This window comes from Dermacentor silvarum, chromosome 2, assembly GCF_013339745.2.
Source record: "Dermacentor silvarum isolate Dsil-2018 chromosome 2, BIME_Dsil_1.4, whole genome shotgun sequence".
NCBI classification, from domain to species: Eukaryota; Metazoa; Arthropoda; class Arachnida; order Ixodida; family Ixodidae; genus Dermacentor; species Dermacentor silvarum.
The window spans coordinates 107,515,714-107,540,677 of NC_051155.1; the positions used below are offsets into that span (position 1 = coordinate 107,515,714).

The following is a 24,964-nucleotide window of genomic DNA, read 5'->3' on the forward strand; positions in this document are numbered from 1 at the left end:
CGAGGTTTGCGCGTTTGTTTCAGCCTCGGATATCAGCCTCGAATATCAGTTAGGTATTTCTGAAAATTCTTTTCACGAAAGTTACCTTACTGCAGCATTATCGGCACTGTAATTCTAAGTCCTGGTTTAGCTGCAACGAGTAGTTACGAAACATTTGACGATCCTAACAGCGTGGGTACCGTTCTGCTGGCGAATAAGTCGGGCTGTTTACTTTGACAAGAGTTCAAGTTGTTATCTGCAGATACAGTGGGCGACTGCCTTGTTTGCTGGGCAAGGTTTCCGCCCACAAATAAAATAGTTTGGTTAATAATAACCGCATATCGTACAGTGTGAATCACTTTTTGAGTGGTCGAACGACCAGCTGCAGACTTCGCGAGTGTCCGAGGCCGTACTAAATGCTCTGTTATAAATCTGTTGGTTCTATATAGCGCGTGGTCCAAGTCGTCCAAGCATGCGGCACGACCATGCGAAGTCTTATTGCGTCGTTATTCCGTGTTCTGTTTTATTTCGCCGCAAAAGGCCGGACATATGAACTTCTTTTTTTTTTCGGTCTCGTAAGTTCAGTCATCTACGACGCATTCACCCATCTTACGGAAATTGTATCGTTACAAATAGTTGTTGGATTCTCTTTATGCGATACCCTTTGTATATTGTCCTCACAGGACAAAAAGGCAATCCCGATCGAAGCACGAAGCTTGTGTGTATTATGTTGGTTTGCCAACCGCAGCGCTTGCTGTGTTGAGCAATGCCTTCGGCCTCTTGCAGGAGGCTAACGTAGACATATATTCTGATTTGAAGTCTACTAGACTTAAAATGCGTGAGAACGATGCCGGTGGCTGATGCACATGTTTTACAACTCTTCGTCGAGTGAAAACCGTTACATCCAACATAGTTCAGAACACATGCACACACCGCGGCTGATGATGCGTGTCGTATTTTTGCGCATCCAAGAGAAATTTCCAGATTCTGTAGCTACTGCTGCACTTAAAGGCTACACATTGGTTGTTCGATGACATCTTAAGAACTGACAACCCGTAAATTGCACTCAGAACTAGCTAAGACACCTCCAAATCGTTCCGCAGCGCGCGACCGGCAACACATTCAAGCCGCGCCGCGCCGGCTCGCACAAGCCAGAGAGGAGGAAAGGCTCGTCGCGCGCCCTTTCCTCCTCGCCCGATGAAAAGGTCTATAGGGATGTGTAGGGCCTCTGCACTACCACAACGGGTGTGTTGGCTATTGCCATGGCAGCAAAACGAAGGTGGCCTCTTATCGTCCCATTGTTCGCCGTATCAGCCACCGTCACTGCGAGGCAAGAACCGCAACTGTCAATGGCTTGCCCATTAGGCAGCGCGGGGAGGAAAGAAGGGCACCTGTTGAGCCGCTGACGCCTCATAACGAAGGCTACTACTTATCCACCGTGAGGCGACGTCGCATGAAGCAACAGCGCATGCTATTGGAGTGCCGGCGCAAAAGATACTCGCAGAGGAAGAAAAACGAAGTTAACAGGCAACGTTCTTGTCGTGCTCTGCTTTTCGCGCCAATATTTTTCTTTTTCTACTATCATGCACAAACTAGCCAACCAAGTGAGCTCCAAAGTGTTGTCGCACCGCTAGGCATTAGCTAAACACCACTAAGCAGAGCTAAGCAGTTCTCTTAGGCGAATGGAAGTCGCCGGTCTCCACGCGCTGCAACTGATTAAGCGCGAGTCTCAGGATTGAGCAGGCTCATATTTCAACCTCGGTGATTTGCCAGTTGAAAGTTGAAATGTAATGAACGAATCAGACTTACTCGCTCTACACGAAGTCATGACAGCATGCTTTGCTATCAGGTGCGTGAAAGCAATAATAATAATAATAATAATAATAATAGCCTTTATTGCGAGTTCTTTGGTACATGAATTTTTTGTGAGGTCTGCCGAAGCCTTCCAAGGGCTTGTGTGGCAGAGACCTGACAGTCGCGGCAAAATCACTTTAACAGGTTCTCGAACATGACTAATGCTCCAAAATATAAACTAAAGCTCTTCCCCATTTTTAATAACATTTACAAACAAAATACCAAGAAAGCGCTAAACAGAGTGAAAAAAGGTGCTATATTGCATTGTCAAACAAAACACATCACACTATAACATGAATAGACACTCTATTTGCACATGTTCTAAAGAAAAACAGCGAGATAACATTGGTTTAAAGTCTAAACCAATCATAATACTCACACAGACACAAATAAAGGTTAGCTTCATACGAGTATATTTTTTTTATGTCCCCTTTTTTAAGGCGTTCTTTAAGCCGGATAAACTTCGTTGCTCCAGTACTGAAGTGGGGAGTTCATTAAACAAATTCGGAATATAATACTTTCGTTGCCCTTTACCATAATTAGTTCTTGTCCGAGGAACAACATATCTGGAGGGATTGCGTAGATTCATGTGTTTTTTAGCAGGTACGCGAAAATTTTCATTCCAGAAATATCGCGGCACAACAACAGAAAGGAACACTGAATCAAAGTTCGGCATTTCCAGGGACCTGAACAAGTTAGCCGTATCAATGTTTGTGTTGTAGGCTACACTTTTTAGAATATTTTGTAATAGCCTGTTTACCTTGGATTTCCAAAAGCTACTGCAATTAAAGAAACAACAGATACCATATCTTATATGTGAATAGGCTAGCGCATGAACGATCATTTTCTTTATTTTAATAGGAGCATAGCTTCGGACGCGGTAAAGTAAGCACGCAGCTCGTCGAAGTTTTGCACAAATGGAAGCCATATGAACGTTCCATGATAAAGCATTATCAAAGTGAACTCCTAAATATTTAATACTATCAACATATTCAATCGGCGTACAGTCACAATTCAAACAATCGGAGCCATGCAAAATGACAGGCAACGTGGCATCAATAACTTTTAAGGGATTTCTAAAACAGACTAATTGCGTTTTTCGCGAGTTAACTCTTATTTGATTACTTTTACACCAGTCTATGACATTAATTGCGTCGATTTGAAGCAGATCAACAGCCTTTTCATATTCCATGTGTCTTGAGACGAGCAAAGTGTCGTCCGCGTATTGAAAAATAGTGCTTGTCCCAATTACCTGTCCCAAGTCACACACGTATAAGTTAAATAAAAGTGGTGACAGCACTGAACCCTGTGGCACTCCTGCTGTGAGGTACCGCAGTGTGCTGTGTACATCATGCAAACAAACAATTTGAGAGCGATTCAGAAGATAACTATTAAAAAAATCTAAAAAATGTCCCCGAAAGCCATAGTTGTAAAGTTTACTGCATAGAATACGGTGGTTAACTGAGTCAAATGCTTTTGATATATCCAAGAAGAGTCCACAAGCCACCTGGTTTTGTTCAAATGTTTCGTGTAAAATATCTGACAAAGTTTCAAAAAGATTCTGCGTACCGCTGCCTTGTACAAAGCCGTACTGCGAGGGCGATAAAATGCTGTGCTTACGAACAAAGCTGTCCATAGCCTCAAGAACATGCCTTTCAAGCAGTTGTGCTAAGAAAGGAAGTACGGATATGGGGCGGTAGTTTTCTGGTTTTGACGCATCTCCGCCCTTAAATATTGGAATAACACGTGCTCTCTTCATTTCATCGGGTACAACACACGTGTCTAGAATACTGTTCAAAATAAAAAGAATCGGCCTAGCTAGCACCGTGATATTACGTATTATATCTTCAGCTGATATTCCATCTAAGCCTTGAGCACGGCTCCTTCGTGACCGACAAAGCAATCGACGCAAGTCATCTTCAGCCATCGAAGGCAGAAGTGCTGAATCCGATACTGAACTGCTAGCTGCGAAAAGGTTCGGCAGATTAAGGGGCGTTCCCGTATCGGTTACCAATGAAGAAAATGAGACATTGAAATTATTAGCCACCGCTTGCGATGGAGGACCGAAACCTTTTAGTATCGGGTCTAAGTGGGAGCTGGACTTGATTCCCCTAAGCCCATTCACTAGAGACCACATCTTTGCTGGTTTATTTCGTGAAAAGGAAAATTGACTGCTAAAGTAGCTTCTCTTGGAACAGCGCATCATTGCTGTAACTTTGTTTCGTGCGTTTCGGTAAAGACTCTTCAAAGCCTCGTCTTCTGGATGCTTTCGACATCGTTTCCAGAGTTCGTCTTTCTCCTGAATGGCTTTCAATATTCGGTTATTTACCCAATGTAAATGTGTTTTTCGCTTATGTACCAAAACAGATCTTTTGCACTCTTGTTTCAGCTCAGTAAAAGTGTCTACAAACTTTTTATACGCACTGGTCGAACCACTATGCGCTAGCAGTGTATCCCAGTCATATTGGGAGACAAGTCTGTCAAATCTAGCATAATCAAATATTTCTATATATTGGACATCCTTGCTTTTGACAGTATGAGCACCCGGAGATGAGATCTGGCAGCCGATATAGTAATGATCAGCCAGCTTTTTTGTTATTCGAATAGATTTAACGGTCAAAAAATCTATTGAGCGCACTAAGACGTGATCGAGGCACGAGGAAACAAGGCGACCTGAGAGCACTTCTTGTCTAGTTGCTTCATTAACGACAGATTCTATGCCATAGTCTGCTAATATGTTTAAATAATCGGAAACAATCGTCTTCTCAGAGCTTAGGATATCTATGTTGATATCCCCGATAATGCACATGTTATTATAAGAAGGTAGAACGTCTAAATTTTTTTTCAGTTCATCGAGAAATGATTGCACGTGTTCTGACGGTGGACGATACGCAGCGATTAAAGAGAGCACAGTGCCAGAACATTCCAGGCGGAATGCAAGGCTTTCAGCAACCGAAATTGAAAACGACATCGGTGTAACTAACCATTTAGTCTTAATGAAGACCGCTATTCCCCCGCCTCGTCTACCTGTTCTAGTTAAAAAATGCTCTTGAAAATCGGGTAGGCGGAATTGGAATAACCTATCTTGAGCGTTAATTTCTGTAAGAACGAGAGCATCTACTAAGCTCAAAATGTTAGTGGTGTCAACAAGGAACTGATCCCAATGTTTCCTTATACTTCTCACGTTTACATGAATAACGGAAAAAGACGGGCTATCAGTGACGTCAAAGACTGTTCCAAGTGAACAAAAATCTGGAAGGGAGTGATAGTTGACTGCCATTTTCTAAGTCATCTTATCAACGTCGTCGACCGTGGCGATACGAAGCACACGGCCTCCGTCTTCTTTTCGAGCAAAAATCTTGCCATTTTTAACCCACACATACTTATAGGAGCTTTCCTTGCCTTTGGTACGAGCTTTCCAGAATAGTTCTTTGTTAGTCTGAGTCAAATTTTCGTTTAGGTACATCATGGGGTAAAGTTTTTTCTGTGCCAAGTCACGCAGTTTGCGACGTGCTGCCAGCCAAGTGTCCCGTAATGACGGGCCAGAGAACCTAACTAGTACCGGTGGTACTTTATCTTTTCTGGCGGGCAATCGGTGGACCGCTACAACATCCCGAGGGTTGAATTCTGTCAAAGCTAGCTTCTGTGCAAGTTCTGATATGACAGCACGCAGGTCTTCCCCTGAAGAAAATGGAAGTCCGTGGAGTTCCAAATTGGAAAGCCTGCTGTACTGCTCGTCCTTGTTGCGCTCAGCGCGAAATTGGGCTATTTCCTCAGACTGTTTTCTTACACATTCTGTTAATGATTCTACTTGGGTTTCAATACCTTTTACGGCTGAATCTGATTCCTTAGTCTGAGCCAGGACTGTGTCATAACCTGTTGCCAGATACTGCACAGAGCTTTGCAACTCCAGCACTGTTTCCCTCAAAGATAGCACCTCATCAATCCGGGGCTTTAGTGCAAGTAACTGGTCAACCTTTTCTTTAAGGGGCAAAAGAGTAACAACCATGTCATTGATTCCCTGTAGTTGTTCTCGGAGAGAGCCCAACTGAGAGCTTGGGTCATCGGCTTCTGCAGATGCAGCCGAGTTGCGAAGTTGCCCTGAGCTTAATTCCCCCGTAGATGATCTACAGTGCTTGCATTTCCAACTCTCCCGTTTTAAGGATCCCATTGACAGAAAAGTGCTTTCAGCAACACCCGAGCATGTTTTCCCCAAGTGAAAGCCATTCTTACATTCCACACAGGACAAGAATCTGCCATCACTTGACAGCCGATTTGAACAAACCGGGCAAATCGATGACATGGCGAAGCACAAAACAAGTAAAGAATTTCGCACAAGGATCACGTCAAATATCAATGATCAGCATCAATCATGGCAGCAGTCGGCGGCGGCACACAAATGAGCTCTAGGGAAGAGTAGCTCACCTGTTTAGATGAAAATAGTTCTCGTAAGTGTTCGACAAGACTTTTGCCGCCGACTGCGAAGCGCTTGTGCTAGGGGGGCGTCTTTTATCCTTGAAAGGACGATCCCAGGCGCCACACTCCGGTAGAATCCAGAGGCAGCAGTTACTTCAATGAATGACGTAGCCTGCCAGCAGGGACAGGTTTCGCAGATGGCCGGTTGATCCTGGGGCCGTCATTCGATCCAGTAGTCGCAGATTCCTCTTCTCAGCTGATCGGCGGCGATACAATCTTGTGCCTGTTTAGATGAAAATAGTTCTCGTAAGTGTTCGACAAGACTTTTGCCGCCGACTGCGAAGCGCTTGTGCTAGGGGGGCGTCTTTTATCCTTGAAAGGACGATCCCAGGCGCCACACTCCGGTAGAATCCAGAGGCAGCAGTTACTTCAATGAATGACGTAGCCTGCCAGCAGGGACAGGTTTCGCAGATGGCCGGTTGATCCTGGGGCCGTCATTCGATCCAGTAGTCGCAGATTCCTCTTCTCAGCTGATCGGCGGCGATACAATCTTGTGCCTGTTTAGATGAAAATAGTTCTCGTAAGTGTTCGACAAGACTTTTGCCGCCGACTGCGAAGCGCTTGTGCTAGGGGGGCGTCTTTTATCCTTGAAAGGACGATCCCAGGCGCCACACTCCGGTAGAATCCAGAGGCAGCAGTTACTTCAATGAATGACGTAGCCTGCCAGCAGGGACAGGTTTCGCAGATGGCCGGTTGATCCTGGGGCCGTCATTCGATCCAGTAGTCGCAGATTCCTCTTCTCAGCTGATCGGCGGCGATACAATCTTGTGCCTGTTTAGATGAAAATAGTTCTCGTAAGTGTTCGACAAGACTTTTGCCGCCGACTGCGAAGCGCTTGTGCTAGGGGGGCGTCTTTTATCCTTGAAAGGACGATCCCAGGCGCCACACTCCGGTAGAATCCAGAGGCAGCAGTTACTTCAATGAATGACGTAGCCTGCCAGCAGGGACAGGTTTCGCAGATGGCCGGTTGATCCTGGGGCCGTCATTCGATCCAGTAGTCGCAGATTCCTCTTCTCAGCTGATCGGCGGCGATACAATCTTGTGCCTGTTTAGATGAAAATAGTTCTCGTAAGTGTTCGACAAGACTTTTGCCGCCGACTGCGAAGCGCTTGTGCTAGGGGGGCGTCTTTTATCCTTGAAAGGACGATCCCAGGCGCCACACTCCGGTAGAATCCAGAGGCAGCAGTTACTTCAATGAATGACGTAGCCTGCCAGCAGGGACAGGTTTCGCAGATGGCCGGTTGATCCTGGGGCCGTCATTCGATCCAGTAGTCGCAGATTCCTCTTCTCAGCTGATCGGCGGCGATACAATCTTGTGCCTGTTTAGATGAAAATAGTTCTCGTAAGTGTTCGACAAGACTTTTGCCGCCGACTAATAATAATAATAATAATAATAATAATAATAATAATAATAATAATAATAATAATAATAATAATAATCAGTAGTAGTACACTCTTAGCCAAGTCCTGGCTGGAATCCACTCATGCAGCCAGGAAATCAGATCAAATTACGGCCGCTGATATACCGTTCGCTACGCGACTTCACAGGCGGCCCCCCAGAGAGAGCGGCCAATTTTCAAGCGGCTCAAGTTTCAGGCCGCCCAATTCCAAGCGGCCTTCAGAATAGGCGTGAGCAAAGTTATGCACGATTTTAGGTCAAAATATTCCTGGCTATTTGCGGCCTACCATGAGGCGTGACTGCCCTGAAGGCGGCCTATGCATCCCGAACGCCACTGCGAAAAAAAAAAGCGAATTTACACACTTCATCCCCAATTATCGTGGCAAGTTTCGCAATCAGGAGTCACATAACCTAATTAGAACACAATCATCTAGGCAATCACACACTTACCAAGAATTAACAATACCCTATACATTACAAGGATTCGAACCCGCGTGCACTCGCATTTGTACAACCCCAAGCACACATCGTAACGATTACAGCACAGCACCACCACGCTCGGAGGTGTTATTTTACGGCGGTATATATCTACCAAATGTATTTGAGGAATCTGCGGTGGTGGGTGGCGTTTCTCTGCAGTGCTGTTCTGTTGAGTATCGGAATATGTTTGCGTTTGCATCACTTGCATTGCTTGCTATACGATTAACGAAAGAAGGCAACGTAGACGACTTAGAGGGCAACGTGAGAACTATTCTTCACGGCTTCTCGTCACCGCAGGAAAATAACAGATGTGCCGTTCAGCTCACGATCGAGTGCTTGTCCAGTCCATGCATTATATGTTCTCCGAAAATACGCGGATACAAAGTATCGCGCCAACCATCCACGTATGTGAATTTAATTCGCGTGTATACTGGTGAGCATTTTTGTTTATTTTTTTCCGCCAGTTCCATTCGTATATGGTCAACTGCGACGCCAGTACCAGTGTCACGAAGGCATTTCGACGTGCCTCACACTACCGTGTATGCGTTCTTTTCAAATGCATTGCTTTACAGTTTGGTTCACTTCGCTGTAAGCTGTTGTCGTGCATTAGCAGCGGGTCGTTAGCGTTTTGGGGCGCATGCATTCCAGAATTTGGAGACTGCGTATGCCGATAGCCGCGTCACATTGATCGGCACGCATGTTTAAATTACTAATGTGTCCACTTGTTGCGCGTGCACTGCTCGTGTCCCGTGGCAGGGCTCGTTCTGAAAGCTTCGAAGACCAGCTACACTCATGCGTGTGTTCAACATAGTAGATGCACAGGATGGACTTCCTGGCTGGTTGGTTGAGCATTGTGGAAGAAGAAACAGCGCAACGCAAACACGACGAAAAAACATGGACCACACCACGAAGCATGGTATGGTATGGTATGCCTTCTCTGATGGCGCATACCCACTGCGGAGGATACAATATAATGACATGCATTTCTTAAGCGCTGGTCTAGTTTATGCTTTTTCGTCGTCCTTGTGTTTGCACTGTTTCTTCTTCCACGATACATGCACACCACTGGTGCACGAAATTTTCGGGACAAGGGGGGTTAACTTTCTTTTCCCCGTTTCCGCTCAGTGTCAGTGGCACAGTGCGTTACCCCGAATCGTGCACGTTTAGTCATCTGCTTCTTAGAGAAAATGTCGAAGAAACGAAGAAACACCCACCAAAACCAGGCATATTTGTAAACTTAACTGGGCAAGACGAAGCTCCATAGAAAAAAAAAAGAGTGGTATATTGAAGGCTTTCAGCATTTTCTTTTTTCTCCAAAATGGTTGCGCTCTCGTGGCTTCAATGTACAGAGATAGTGCAGTGTTAGTTAAAAAGCATGAATATCTGAATTCCTTGCCAAAATAAGCTTGTGAAAGTATTTAGGTGCTAGAATCCAGGGTTTGTAGCGATCCTTGAAAACCCTTTATTTCTAATATGCCATTTTCAAGGCGTTTAAAGCCCTTGAATTTTTAGAAGTACTGGAAAGTCCTTAAATTTGTACACCTGGCTAGACTTAGCAGACATTGACAAGCGTTTTTTTTCCCTCTGTGACACTTTCTCGCGTGTTACAGAGACTTTTCTGTGGAGCTAATAGAAGGCAGGTGACATCATTAAAGTTGAAATTACAAAGGAGCTGCGGGTACAAGTTTTAGGCACATGGAACCGGTACCAAGTGTACTTGCAGGAGCAGAAGAAGCAGAAAACTCAACAGTGGAGGCATTCGAAGAGAGGCCATGTCGAAGAGTAAATCGAGAGCTACAGACACAATAAAAAGAAACTAGAAATGACTATTGCTTACTTGATGGTCAAAAGCTGGGGCAACAAATGACATCACATACACTGTCAAATCAAATAGTATTCAAAAACTGCAAATGTTGCACGTCCAAGCAGTTAATCGTGCTGTTGCAGAAAAACTTCGAGGCCCGAATTCACACAACATTCTTACGCTAAAATTGTTCGTAAGGGAAAATTTCAGCCAATCCTGATGCTGGACATATTATTATCTAAGGCGGCAGGCCAATGGCAAAGAGCACTTACGAAAGAAAACTTGGTGAATCTGGCCCCGAGCGCTTTCCTGAAATGCCTCCTTGTGTGTGCTTTAAGGCACTGTGCGCGTTTAGTGGTGGGCGGTGAAAGGCAAAGTACCAGCGTTTCAAATGTTTGAAATAAGTAAAATGCTAAATGTTTTCGTTTTATTTTGTTTGCATTAACGATGTCGTTGTTGCAAGAAGTTATTGCCTTTCCAAGCTACTAAACACATCGCATGAGGTCCTTGAAGTTACTATGTCTCGGAAGTCAACCCTTGTTTTTTTGCCTCCAGTATTGCTACGAACCCTGTAGAACAACTGTCATGGAGTAGAAAGCTTGGCTGAGCAGGGACTTATACGCAGAGCACAGGAAGACTAGAAATGCAGTAGTAGACATGGAGGACCCTGAAATAAAAGTGCCACATCTGCTCGTCTGCCTTATGTTTCTGCACTGACTGTCGCACTTTTAATACACGTGCGCTTTCTGTTTTAGTCCAATAAACGCAACATTACCAACTCCAGTGTGGAGCAGTCCTCCAGCCAGTGCAGAACTCTTTCTGTGCATCCCAGTCAACCCTGTCGTTTGTCCAGCATTGTAGTACAAGATTTCTTAAACTAGTTTAGCACAAATATATGAGCAGTATACTTAAATTAGCGGTTTATTTGTATGCACAAGTTCAGGTCCTCAGTTTGGTTGCATGACAAATTGCCATACCTCAATTGATACAAAAACACTTTTATAACAGTTTAATAAAATCCAAACAGTAATAATCATCACAGCAATATAATGACATGCATTTCTTTTGGCACCCATACAGCCGATGTCTTGGCACTGCATAAATTCAAATTCATCACAAGTATACTGTGTCCTGACCACTATTATTCACAGGTGTCCAACCATCACAGCAATTCTTCAACAAATATCACAGGGATTAGTGACAAACACTTTGTAACTGCTTTAGATGAGCATAATGTGCACAAATGGTCCCAGCATCAGTCGCACTCATCACCGTCTCTACCAACTACAAGACAGCTGTTCAGAATATGCCTTTTGTTAATAGTTTATTTGTATATCTTACTGCATCATTTTTTGTTTTTGACTCCACTCCTTTCTGTAACGCCTTCGGGCCTTGAAAGTATGTGAAATAAATAAATAAATAAATAAATAAATAAATAAATAAATAAATAAATAAATAAATAAATAAATAAATAATAAATAAATAAATAAATAAATAAATAAATAAAGTCTATGTATGCTTAAGACCAAGCCCTCAGCCGCTCATAACTTCATTGCTGCACAGCCGGGCACTTTATTTCCGACGCTGCCAGTAACATTAGATGAGTATAGTGCATTCTTTATTATAAAGGCAGACACATTGAATAAAACGCCTTATGTGTTTTTACCTATTTTTAACAAGACAGCGAGAAGCCAGATTTGTTTTTGTTCTCTCACAGTTACCACTGCCCTCTTTGTAAAGGCAAAGACATTAAATTTCATATGCCCTGTTGTTATGGTCCACTACTTTTGTAACAGGTAAACGTTATTCTTATCGAACTTCGTGAAACGCAAGAGCGCCTACAACTGTTTGCTAACTGTTAGCTCATAAGAACACTTGAGTAGAGGTGCAAATCCTTCCGTCATCACGATGGAAAGCTTTAAGAAGCGCACGATACCTTGAGAGCATCCTGCTGGCGAGCGATAGGTGGAATATCTGTGATGATAAGGTCCACACCAATCACCGTATGAGTATAAAACAGCACGCATCCATGACTACGGGTACCCTCCTTGCTGCAAGGTGACTGGCAATTTATTGTGCGTAACATGACACCAATTTCCTTTAATCTCATGGCGCGGAAACCATTGCGTGTAAACCTAATGTTAAATAACAACGCCATAAAAAGTGCAGTCTGTCATAAAATATGTTTAACGTGAGAAGCTAAGGTATACCAAGATAAACAATGTATAAAATTGCAATGCGATGAGTGAATGGACGCCCTCCTCTCATCACCAATGTGTGGCATCACTTTTCTTGACTGCGGTTTGGAGATATCATCTCAAGCAAGCGATATACATATCATGTTGGAGATACCATGTGTTGTACGCACGGTATATCTACAGCAGGCATTAAGCTATAGCACGGTCGCTCTTCTCGTGTTGAGGGTCTTGAAGCTGTACTTAGCGCTCCGGCTTTAAAAGTAATTGCAAAGACTGCGACCGTCCTACAGCCGGTGGTACAACTCATTGCTAGAAGAAGTAGAGGTACGGATTGTGCGAGCGTCGTCGTGTCGATGACACACCTGTCGGTGTCGATTGCGTTTCTTACATATTCGATCGAGAATGGCACGAACGGGACTTTTCCACTGAACACGTCGATATAGTCAAACGCTTGCACAAGGCTCCTGTTGGAGACTAGCAGACGACGAAGCAATAGAATGGCACCGTGGGCTGCTGCCTCCGCGGCTGGCGCCAAGAAGTGCGCGAACCTCCAGCATCATCATGTTTTCTTTTGTGTTCGTTTCTAGCCATTGAAAGCTTTGTTGGGTGTCGCGCGGCTCTGTCTTTTCTGGCGACGCGACCTATAAGTGGCCGGCGTTCCGCAACATATGGTGCCGAAACCAGCGACAACGAGCGGATCCCAACGACGTGGACAACGAGCGCCGGCGCCGACGAGTTTCTTCTAGAAACTGCAGCCGGAGCAAACTTATCCACATCGGAACCGCACCCAGAGAAGCAACGCGCGGAGCCGGCTACCTTACGGGCAAGTAAGCCGGGATCCTAACGAAACATGGACCACCTGAAAGCTAAACGCTCTGCTAGGCGAACCCAATCAACGAAAATCATGAATGAGGCGACGACGCTGTTGGAGAGCGGCTGCGACGACCGCACGGCGTTCAGCAAGGTTCTAGACAAGCTTGTCGCAAGCCATGACGAGCTTCGGAAGATGGATGCTGAGCTTTACGATGTGATTCCCATCGAGGATCTTGAGAGGGAATACGAGTCTGCTGCGCATTATGACGACCATACGCTTGAGACCCTGACACACCTCCGGGGCCGGCTCGAAGATCTCAGCGTCGGCAACATGGTGCAGACTCCTCCCTCGACGACGATCAATAGGCCACCTGCCCCAACGACAGCTGCGTCACAGAGCTTCGGACCTCGTCTCCCAACGCTGGCCGTCAAGTCTTTCCATGGGGACGTGTGTCAATTGACCTCGTTTTGGGAGCAATTCAATGGCGCTGTCCACGCGAATACAACACTGCGCACGACTGATAGATTGCATTACCTCCGCAACTACCTTGTAGGGGAAGCAGCAGCTGCCATTGCCGGACTACCAACGACTGAAGCGTGTTTTGATAGTGTCATCCAGCTGCTAAAGCAGAGTGCTTCTGTCCACGAATTTTGCTAAAGCAAAGTTCGTGGATAGAAGCCAGATTGTACAGCATCACTTCAGAGCGCACCGCGAACTGCAGCCCGTGAGGTCTCCATCGAATGCGAAGCAGTTGCGCACGCTGTGCGACGGAGTCCAGCTGAATGTGCGCGGCATCAACGTCCTAAAAGTTCCAACTAGCAGTTTTGCGGTGATGCTCTACGACGTTCTGCTTCAATCCCTGCCACAAGAAATCGTCGTGGCGTTCCACCACCAGCCGTCTCTGGGATGACGCACAAGGCACGGCACCCTCTGCTTCAGGGAAGGCAACCACAACGTCCTGCAAGAAACTCGAGCAGCTCTTGCGATATACACAGATAGAGCTCGAAACAAGAGAGCAGTGTCCTCCATCGGCGTCCACCTTCAAAGGCGGCGGGTCCCACAGAAAGCATGTGCCATCGTAATTGTCCTGCATGCATCGGAAGAATCGAAACAAATCCGCAATGAATGTTTCTTTTCCAAATCTACAAGACATGTAAGCGAGGCATGCAGCGCTACCTTGATCATATCAGAGAAAGAGAACCGGCTGGTTCAAGCTATGCGGTGCTACCGATGTACTATAAAGGACCATCGCGCAAACGAGTGCCGGCGGAAGTTGGTGTGCGCTTCATGCAAAGGAAGGTATGCTTCAACGATGTGCGACCCAGTTTTTAGAGCGACAAGGGGCGAGAAGTCACATAACGTCGCATCTGATGCTACCAAGCCAATGAAGGCAGAGTGTCTGTAGTCGACTGCCGCTACAAGTCAAGTTGACAAGCTGTCAACTTGACGAGCCATTAATTTACAGACTTTTAGTTCATGGATTGTCGGTTTCAACCAGACGTCTTATATCAGAGGCATCTTCGGCGGAGGAAGTCAACGCACGTTTATTAAGGAGGACCTGGTGGCGTGGTTGGAGCTAAAGATTATTAGAGAGACATAGATAGCGGGGAACACGTTTGCGTCAGACGCTCCTTCTCGTGTGAGAAATTGCAATGTCGTCGAGGTTCGTCAACGTTGTCAATTTGATGACAGCAAGCACATCAATGAAGCGATAGCCATGCGAGTAATTTGCCACGACATCCCTGCCACGGCTATGGAATGTTCATTCGCAGCCAAATTACGCGAGCAAAGTTACCGGCTATAGCGAACGATCAAACTGTGCCTCGAGGATGTGGCGAGAAATGCATTAGCGTTCTCATAGGATCTGATCAACTGTGGAACATCTTGAGTGGCGACATCATACGCAGCATGGAAGTGCAAGGATTTGTCGCGGTCAAGACCACTCGCGGCTGGAGGCAACAATGTCCTGTCACGAAAAAGAGCTTCGTAAACGGAACATCCAAAGGGATGATCTGCGCCCTGCAACTGCAAGCTGGAGAAACTAAAGGATTCGACCAAAGCACACTGGAGTCCTTTTGGAGGTTGGATGCTATGGGGAATTGCGCCAAAGGAAGCAACTCATGGGCACACAGACACGTTGGCTGTTTTCCAACGTAAAATGGCAAAGATTGGAAAGCGGTACCAAGTAGCCGTGCCGTGTAAAAAAGCGGATATTGAACTGCTACACGACAATTACAGCGTCGCGCTCAATCGTTTACAAAATCTGGTTAAGCTTATCTCGAAGCCCGAAACATTGCTTGAGAGATACTATACGGCGATTCGTCAGTATATTGTTTCCGGCCATGCTGAAGTTGTACATGACAAGGAATCGATAGATAGCCCTGCGTATTACATGCAACATATGGAGGTTATTCGTGAGGACTCACTCACAACCAAGCTGCGCGTGCTTTTTGATGCGTCCTCTCACGCCAAAGGAGAGAGATCTCTGAACAGTTGCCTCCAAACTGGCCCGAACCTAAACCCGGACTTACTGCAGGTTCCCCTTCGCTTCAGATGGTAGATAGTGCCCATGACAGCAGGCATCGAGAAGGCGTTCTTGCAAGTGGAGATATGAAAACAGGACCGTGACCTGTTCATATTTATGTGGTTTGACTAAAGACCTGCTGTTCCTTTCAAGAAAGAAGCGGTAGAGGTTTGGTGTATGACAAGAGTACCCTTTGGATCAACAGCAAGTTCATTCATGCTTACGGCTACTATACAGCATCACTTGAAGACACAAGTTCATCCCGCGAAAAGGACCGTAGCACAGGTACTTCTGAAATCTTTTTGCGTCGGTTACCTCTTATTCGGAGCGAATGGCTTAAAAGCAGCGGCGACTATTGACAAGTGCACGAAATAGCTGATGGATGATGCTGGCGTGTCTTTAAGGAAATGGAGCTCAAGCTGTAGGCAACTAGAACGACTCCAACGAAGCTCTGACTCCTCTAGGCAAAGAGAATGCTGGTCATCAAGAGAGAGCGCTAGGGATGGGTTGGTGCAAAGCAACAGACACCTTCATCAACAACCTGGAGAACATCTTTACTTTCTTGACAAGGCAAATGACACTAAGCGTTTTGTGCTCCAGACAGTGTCAAGGATCTACGACCCATTAGGATTTCTCGCACTGTTCGTAGTCCGAGGAAAAATACTGTTTCAGCAGTTATGGGTTTCGAAGGCGGACTGGGACGAAGATCTTCCTGGTCACATTGCAGAAAAATGGCACGACTGGGAGAACGAGTTGATCCATTTGTCGAAAGTCAACGTTCCCCGTCACCTCATGAGCGGAGTTGCAGAACCGCGTGACCTTCAGCTATACGTTTTCGTCGACGCAAGCACAAAAGCGTACGGAGCTTGTGTATACCTTCGTGTAGAAGATGTGAATGGGAGCGTAGCTAGCACTCAGATTGTAACCAAGTCAAGGATAGCCCCACTGAAAGCTCTATCCTTGCCGCGACTAGAGCTGATGGGTGCCGTAACAGGAAACAGGCAGTTAAAATATATAATAGAAAGCTGCGGAGATCTCATGCCAAGAGCGCAATGTTTTCTTTGGACTGACGCAACCATAGTGCTTGGATTGTTACAGCGAGCGCTTTAAACTTTAGACGTCTTTATGAAAACCGAGTCACAGAAATGGTCTATGACTTCAGAATGTAGCTGGCGGCGTTGTCCAGGAGAAGCCAATCCTGCTGATATACTGACCCGAGGTGTTTCCTTAGATGCAACTGGCTACCGAGGTAGACTGGTGGCAAGGACCAGCTTGGCTGCGTAAGGACCCCGAAGAATGGCCAGCTGTGAAGCATTCACAGCCCGAAATCAACGACATCCTAGGGATAACAGCGACAAAACCAACGACGCTTCACTCTACAGGAAACGCAGTGCAGTTAATCGCACTGCTAGACGCCACGAAGTTCAGTTCACAGCAGAAGCTTCTCCGTGTCACAGCATGGGTGCAGTGCTTTGTCTCCAACGTTAAGTGCAAGATTAAAAAGCAGGAGTCATTTCGGTTCAAGAAATATTGACAGCTGAGAGGTATTGGATCCGGCAAGTTCAAACTGAATCGTTTCCCGAGGAGAGGAGTTGGCGGCTAGAAGGACAAGGTTCGCCCAGTAATTCATGGGTAGCACAACTACACCCATTTCTCGACGAGAACGGGCTTCTACGCGTCGGAAGAAGGCTACAAAACTTCACAGACAGTCAAGACGTGAAGCATCCATTGCTACTTCCAAGTCGACATCGTTTCACCGAGCTGTTATTTGCGGATGCCCATTGTCGAGTCATGCATGGAGGAGTAACGGCGATGATACACAACGTGCGCGAACGATTCTGGGTCCCAAGAGCACGACAAGCGGCAAAGAAAGCAATCAACCGATGCCGGCTATGCGTTTGTTCTCGCACAAAAGCCACTGTGACGCCGTACTCGCCGCTTCCAGTCTGCCAGGTCGAAAGGACGAAACCTTTTGGCACTACAGGACTTGATTTTGCCTGGACAATTGTATTCGAAGTCATCCGAGAGCTTCGGCAGAAAAATGTACATCGTACTTTTCGCATGTACACGAGCATTGCATTTTGAACTGGTCTCGGATACGTCTTCATCTGAGTTCCTGTGGGCATTCCGGCGTTTCATTGCCAAGAAGGGGACTCCCAAGTACCATTTACTCCGACAATGCTTTAACCTTTAAGAGAACGTCGCGTCAACTACAAAAACATGGAAAGTACTACGACGAGACGACTTCCAGGCTTACATTGCGAACCAAAGAATTCTGTGGAAGTTCATCTTCGAAGCGGCCCCATGGTGGGGAGGCTGGTAGGAACGGTTGGTCGGAACCGTAAAAACGGCCCTCCGCAAAGTTTTAAGTTGAACTTTCAACTATTATGACTGAGATTGAAGCGGTGCTCAATTCACGGCCACTAATGCACTGTGATGATCAGGCAGGCGAGCCTGTAGCTCTCACGCCAGCGCCTTTTCTAGTGGCCCAGCAACTTACGTTACCAGAAGGAAAAACATTGTTGGACTAAGTAACCAGCCACGATGGCAACGACTATCAGCGACGCTTTCAACATCGACAAAAATGATGAATGACTCCTGGAAGAGATGGAAACCTGAATATTTGCTGCGACTACCATCGGCTCATCGCTCACCCACGCATCACTCCAGAAATTTAAAGGTCGGCGACATCGTAATAGTCCCCATTCCTAACTCGCCCAAGTTATTCTTGGCACTAGCCCGGGTTCAAGAGGTGTACCCAGGCGCCGACGGATTTGTGCGCGCCTGTTTAATCCGATTACAGGGAGGCAAAGTCTTCAAGAGGCCAGTGCAGAAGCTACATCGATGTAACCTCATTTGAGGCCCCGGAGGAAGTCGGAGGTTAGCAGACGACGAAGAAAAAAATGGATCGTGGGCTGCTGCCTCCGCGGCTGGGGCCAACAAGTGCGCGCACCTTTGTCAACGTCATGTTACCTTTTGTGTTCGTTTCTCGCCATTAAAGACATTGTTGGGTGTATCGCGGCTCCGTCTTTTCTGGCGACACGACCTATAAGTGGCCGGCGTTCCACAACAGCTCCATTTTGCGCGGTAAACACAGCAACTGATTATAACGCCTCCTGTTTCCGCAGTGTGCTCGGGCCGTACAAACTCCCTTTTCTACATCGCCATCACTCATGAGTTCTTACCTTCCCCTGACCCTTTCAATTTACAAAGCTGTAGTCCAAGGTATGCTTGGTCAGGTTTGCTCTATGCCACTAGGTCAATAAGTTCTGTCTATCTGACTCTAGCTTGACTTCATTCCCATTCTGCACACATGTTGTAAGATCCGGAGTATCAAACGGAAACTTTTCTTTTTTTATTCCGGCTTCCGTTTCTTCTAATCGAAACGGTTCAGTTCCGGTTCAACTTTGGAGCGAGTAAATAACGGTTAAAACCTGTTCAAACCGGCTAAAGTTCATTTGCGTAACCGTATGCATTCACAGGATAATAGCACATGATATTTTGTAAAAAAAAAAAATCGACGCAGCTGCTAAGCTGCACTCAAAGATCACGCCAGTTGATTGCTTTTTAAGCCGCACGTAGTCACAAAATAATTGTGCAGATCTAACTCGAATAGTGGAATCTGTGAGAAGCAAAGCCTTTTTGAGGGAGAGAGAGTGTGTATATATTGAGGAAACACAAAGTTCTCCAGCCTGCTCTCTGCTCGGGGGAAAAGGGAAGATGAGAAATATAAGGACTGATGACGTAGACAGGCTGTAGGACGCGATTATATACACGTTCATGTTCGAAGGTCCCGTTCACAGCCGTAAAATTGACAGTTCAAAGCCTGTACTAAGCAAACATTTCAAGAAAGCCTTGATGGCTCGCTTCGTTGATATGTCGGTGAAGAGCGCAGAAACGCTTTATCTGAACGCCCTGTTCTTAAATGGAGCTAACAAAGAGATTAATGTCTGCCGTTCACAGTCCTATCAGGGACAATCTACAGTATATGTGCACCATGGTCTCAGGTACCTTGCACGCATCGCAGTCTGGTGAATGTGCGCGTCGGGTGTGATGCAAATATTGTCGCGTTGTCGCGTTAACACTACACCAAGTCTTCCGCCTACTCAGTACGCTGTAATACAGTAACGGAGCTGCTATTTTTAAAATCACGGGAATATAGTTTGTATTTACAAATGAGGTAAGCATAGTTGAGCCAAAAGTTCACTTAATGTTTGAATGAAAAAATCCTAAAATGTAGGTCAACATGAAGCGAAAACGGCTACTTTTTGCTTTAAGGTTTCGCTCCGGAGTTAACAACATCGTGACGCTGCGGTTAGTTACGGCTCGAGCGTAAATAGCGTTTAGTTCAGCTCCCGTTCGATACTCTGGTGAGATCTATGCCCCACCTAGGCGTACTGCTAAATATACGTTAGACATGCATTTCCGATCACTAGAGGACGAACAGCTATCGCTTGGGCTTGATTTAGATGTAGAAGCTGGGTCAATGATCCGGTAATTCTGGTTTTAAAGCTAACAGGTTTTTTTTTAGGGGCGAAGCTCCTTAGGGCCTAGCCTTGTCCGTCCGGCGTCGTCCGTGCTCACATCGACTGCCAGCGCCATCTGTCTGTCATGGATGAAACGTTACGTGCAGCGGCTGAACGTCTATACACGAGATGGCGCTGTTGTGTATGGCGCGTTCCAGACCACATGATCTCTTTCTGCTATGGACGAACGCAAGGCGCGGCATGCTGCGGCTCAGCGTCTACACAGACAGCAAGCTACTTCGGCGGCGAGGGGCCGGGAAGCGTCGGCAAAGCAGCAAAAACGCTAAGCGGACCCGGATTTGAGGGCGCGGGAAGCGGCGGCTCGCCGGCAACGCCGACAGCAAGCTACCCCGGAAGCGAGAGCGAGGGAAGCTGCGGCAAAGCGGCAACACCGACAACAAGCTGCTCTCTTACGGTGCATCTGCTTACGACTACTAGCAAACCACGACAACGAGGGAACGTGCATAGACCTCGTCTTCGCAAACTTTACGATGTATCCGCTAGAAGAACCGTTGGCTCTGCATTTAACCGACCATGAAGCAGTAATAATGACATCGAAACGCAACCCGCAACTCAACACGATATACGCGTTATAAGCAATAAAACACATTGTAATACTGTACACCGCGTTGTCACGCATTTACACACGCGAGTGAGGCAATGTCACGGGTGATTTTACGGTATAACGATCCCCAGTGCTTCGCCCCACTCACCATGATTCACTTCTTGGATATGCGGTGATTTTTTTTAGGTTTCGTACGTTTTCGTAGTCACTGGTTAGTGTGATAACGTCAAGCGCTGACGCCCCACTGCGTTATCGCGTGCACTGATATCAGCAGCGGATAAGCAACCGCTGCCTATAAAAGTGCGTCAAACGAATAAACGCATACACCTTGTTCTGCACCTGCCACGGCTGTTTCTTTGAGTACGGCTGCTCGCCTACTCGGCTGCCGCATGCTACTACAGTTAGTGGCCTGAGTTTTCCCGCCGATAATGAGTTTTCCCACCGAGTAATGGACGCATACTCTCGCGTATCTGATTTTCGGGCTCGTTTGTCACGGAACGTGAACTATTTGAGTTTCTGAGCATCTCAAGGTTCGGGTGCTGCGCTATAACGCTAGCACTTCACTTCCGCCGCCGACTGACAATGTGGCCGCTGCGGAATAGCAGGATGGCAGCAGCTTTCCACGCCGGCGCCCCTTCACACGCCTTCAAGCTAAACATTTCTTTAGCATAGCGAGTAGCTTTCTCGAAGCATTTGGCTAACGATCGTCATCGGTGGTTCCTGCACAATGCTTTTTTTTAGCTGATGCACCCCATGCATTCCAACAGCCCACATTTGGTGTAAGTGGCTGGTCGCATGCATGCAGTCGCGCTCTTCCATATTTGTTAAGATTTGCCAATCCGGAAAACTTCGCGAACGTATCTTTCTTGTGTGGGATGTCCTGCATTCGCGTCATGATTCATTTTTTGTTTAATGCTATGTGCTTCACTGAGTACTTTTGTCCGGAGTTCCGATATTTATGCTGTTATTATGCCTAGCTGCTCGAAAGGAAGCTTCATAAAATATAGAATTGTAATATTGTCTTCTGACGAGATAACCCTCATGAACGGAGAAAGAAATGTTAGCAACTACTGTTATTAGCAAACATACATCTTTTTCCCAAGGCCGTTTACTTAGCACATGGCGACGGTTCAGGCTTGTAAAAGAAGATATTCGGCTCACACAATACTGTGATATTATTCGAAAACAAAATTTGAAATTTTCGCTTCCAACATGAAGAAAAGTTGGAATGATCTCATATGTGTAATGGATTCTTTGTCACTGCGGCATCGGTGTTCTAGCTGTGTATTTACAGATTTAGTCTGTTTTCGATTCCGCCTGGCATCAGGCGCAGCGGATTTGCAAATTAACCGGTATGTTTGCTTTCATAATCATTTTCAAGGCAGCAAGTCAACAAGTAAACAAAATCCGTTTATTTACAAAACATGTATCACTTAGCTGTAGATGTTAGAGAGTTCACGAATTGTCTTATGAAGACCACGGGATGCGGACACCATAGGGATTGTGAGGGGCGCCGTATTGGGCAGGCGCAACGTAGACTGGAAGGGGAGCCGATGCAGATTTCGCCGCAGCGGCGACGCGAATTGGTTTTGCATTGAACACCGCGTCGGCGCTGTATCCCGGTGCTGTGCCCGGCTCGTTGGTGTCAACGGTGGCCCGGTACCCATTGGCGTCGGCGATGTACGTGACCCGTCTGTAAATGCCGTTGGCGTCTCGGTAGCCGTACGATCCTGTCTTGACATTGTTGGCGTCGCTCTTCTCGTTGTGGTAGCTCCTCGATCCGTACTCGTCGAGGTTGTCATAGCCAAAACTGTAGGGCTGTGGTGGCTGCGGGGTAACAATGAAGGCATAGAGCGAGATGATCCGTCCAGGGGCCCATGAACTGCTCCTCAAAAAGGCAGAATTTCTTTCACAATAAAATTAGGCATGATGTTCATGATGTCCAAAAGAGGATCCATCAACCTGGAAATGTGTGATGAGTTCTTGCTCTGAAGAAACTACGTGGCGGTGGAGCCTACATTTATTAATGTATGGAGCTTGCGCCCGCGAATACACCTGATAGGTGATTATATAGCCCAGTATAGCGCAAAACATAAACGCTAATGCTAAGATTTCGTACTTTAATCTAACGTCTATTTTTAGCACAGTACTACAATGATAAAACGCGTTAAGACGATTAAATCAGTAAATTAATTCCCAATGACAAAAGCCTAAGTGCTCTATTCGAAAATTCGAGGTATAATTATGCACTTCTTAATTGCATTTATTCATAGTAGAAGCAGATGTGCGAAAAAAGAAATGAAAAGGTGTGCTCAATGTGCGCCATAAAATTTTCTATCTGCTTTCACATTGCAGGGAAATAATTTTCCAAAAATGTGTGTCATGGAGAAGGTGATTAAGTCATACAAGTTATGCGAAACGATGCTCACATAGATGGGTTCAGCTGACGCTACACCGGGTGTGGCGGCAGCAGCTAGGAGAGGTCCCTGAAAGCCGTCACGGAAGTAGCCGGGATCACTGTAACTTTGCTCGGCAAAGACGCAGGAGAAGAGGCAAGCCAGAAGGGCCTGAAACAAAACATTTTGCACAATCAAGCGATTGAATTGAATGTCCCCTATTGGACGGCCTATAAGGACAACCGATGAGCGGCTTCGAACGATACCGCAAGGACAGAACTTCATTCATTGATCTCAATACAGCCCTCAGTACGTTCTCTTCCTACTGCTCCATTCGCATGTTATTTCTGCATGAATATACGCAAAAATACACTTGTGGTGAGTGCGATGTCATATAGCGTTTGCATAATACGAATGACATATAAGAGAACAAATGCAGCTTGCAGGCGTTTTAATAGTCCCTCCATGTGGGTATTATGTCCTAAAGCAAAGAAGCGTTTCCATCTCTTACCTAAAATCGCCAATATATTGGACCTGCACTTCAAAATATGCTGTCAATCCGGATGCCTTAGAATGCGCACTTATTTAAGTTTTTTTTTCTCAGTACGCAAAGTGGTAACTTACCGAAAAACAGGAAATACTTACGATTGCGATCATGGTTCAGTTTTGTAAAGAAATAGTAAGATTCTCCTTTAATGAAACTGCTTGAGCCGCTTGGAGCTGTTTGACATCTCTGCCTGCGCGCAGCCCGTTTTATAGTGCGTGGACACTTTCTTTTGTGCTACTTAGAACATTGTCTTCACCAATGCCGACGCAGAAGAAAGCCAGCGTCACAAATTTTTGTTTTAGGATGCTGTGGTGACAGCCAACTACGGCACGGGATAAGACGCCTTTTTTGCTCCACCTTTCGTTGTTATTCTTGATGTCGTCAGTTACGCTGCAGCACTTCCTCTCATGCTACTTTTGTCCGGGTAGACGGCACGTCACACTGGGTTACGTGACTTTACTATTTTTTTTTCTGGCAGGGCATTCCAGAGTCACTCTGCAAAAAGGAACGATTTGTACAAAGACTCGCGCCTCTGAGTTCCGGTATGGCACTTGGGCTCATTTCCTTTCTTTTTTTTTAATTGGAACAGGTTTTCTAAATATCGCCTGTGACACATGGCTTTATTTCGCCTTTACAGCTGCACTTATACAAGATGCGATTTGTATAACAAATTGGAAAATGCAGATATCTGACTAGAATTATTCACTAATTACCTTCTTAATTAGTCATTTTGGGGCACTTCTTCCAATTGCGAAATTGAAGCCGAGCTGTACTTACGTCATGCGTGCCTAGCAGAAATTGGAAGATGAGCAGGTCTTTAGAGATATGCGACCTTAAAGTGTGCTACGAAAAACATTGATTTTCCAGTTAAGAGATTTAGAAAAGCCTGCGTCAAGCATCGGGATGCTTAAGTGTAATGCAAATGCATATTTTAGCAGATTTTTGGTACGGATATATCGATAGCGGTGCGGCACTTTTATAAGTTCTGCTAAGCAGACATAGCTTCAATGTTGCAATTAAAACACGTGCCCTAAAGCGAAAAAATAAAAGCACCTGGGCACTGCGATTTCTCGCCCAAGTAACGACCACCTCTTCCCGCCGACCACCTGCAAAGGTGAAATGGCGCTGTGTGATTGGTGTTCTTTTTTACAAAATGTTCGAAAAAAAAACGATAAAATAAACGAAAAAAGAACTGTACGTATCCAGCTGAATTTGTGGGGAGTGAGGCAGGACTCATACTAAGACATTAAGGCAACTCAACATGCCTAATGAACTGAATAACTTGGCGCAGTGTCTATAGGTTGGCTAGGTTATCAATTAATGCTATAAAATAAAGGCTTTATCCCTTTTTCAATATCGCTGAGCGACGCAGAACTTTGCCGTCCGTACGTTGCAACGACGT

The 24,964-nt window shown here is 45.9% G+C and overlaps 1 protein-coding gene across 1 annotated transcript in view; it reads left to right on the top strand.

Annotated features, from left to right (window-relative positions):
• The window catches only part of LOC119441667 (uncharacterized), a 293,465-nt gene that overhangs the window by 246,766 nt on the left and 21,735 nt on the right, over window positions 1-24,964 (top strand). The gene's annotated exons all lie outside the window — the stretch shown is intronic.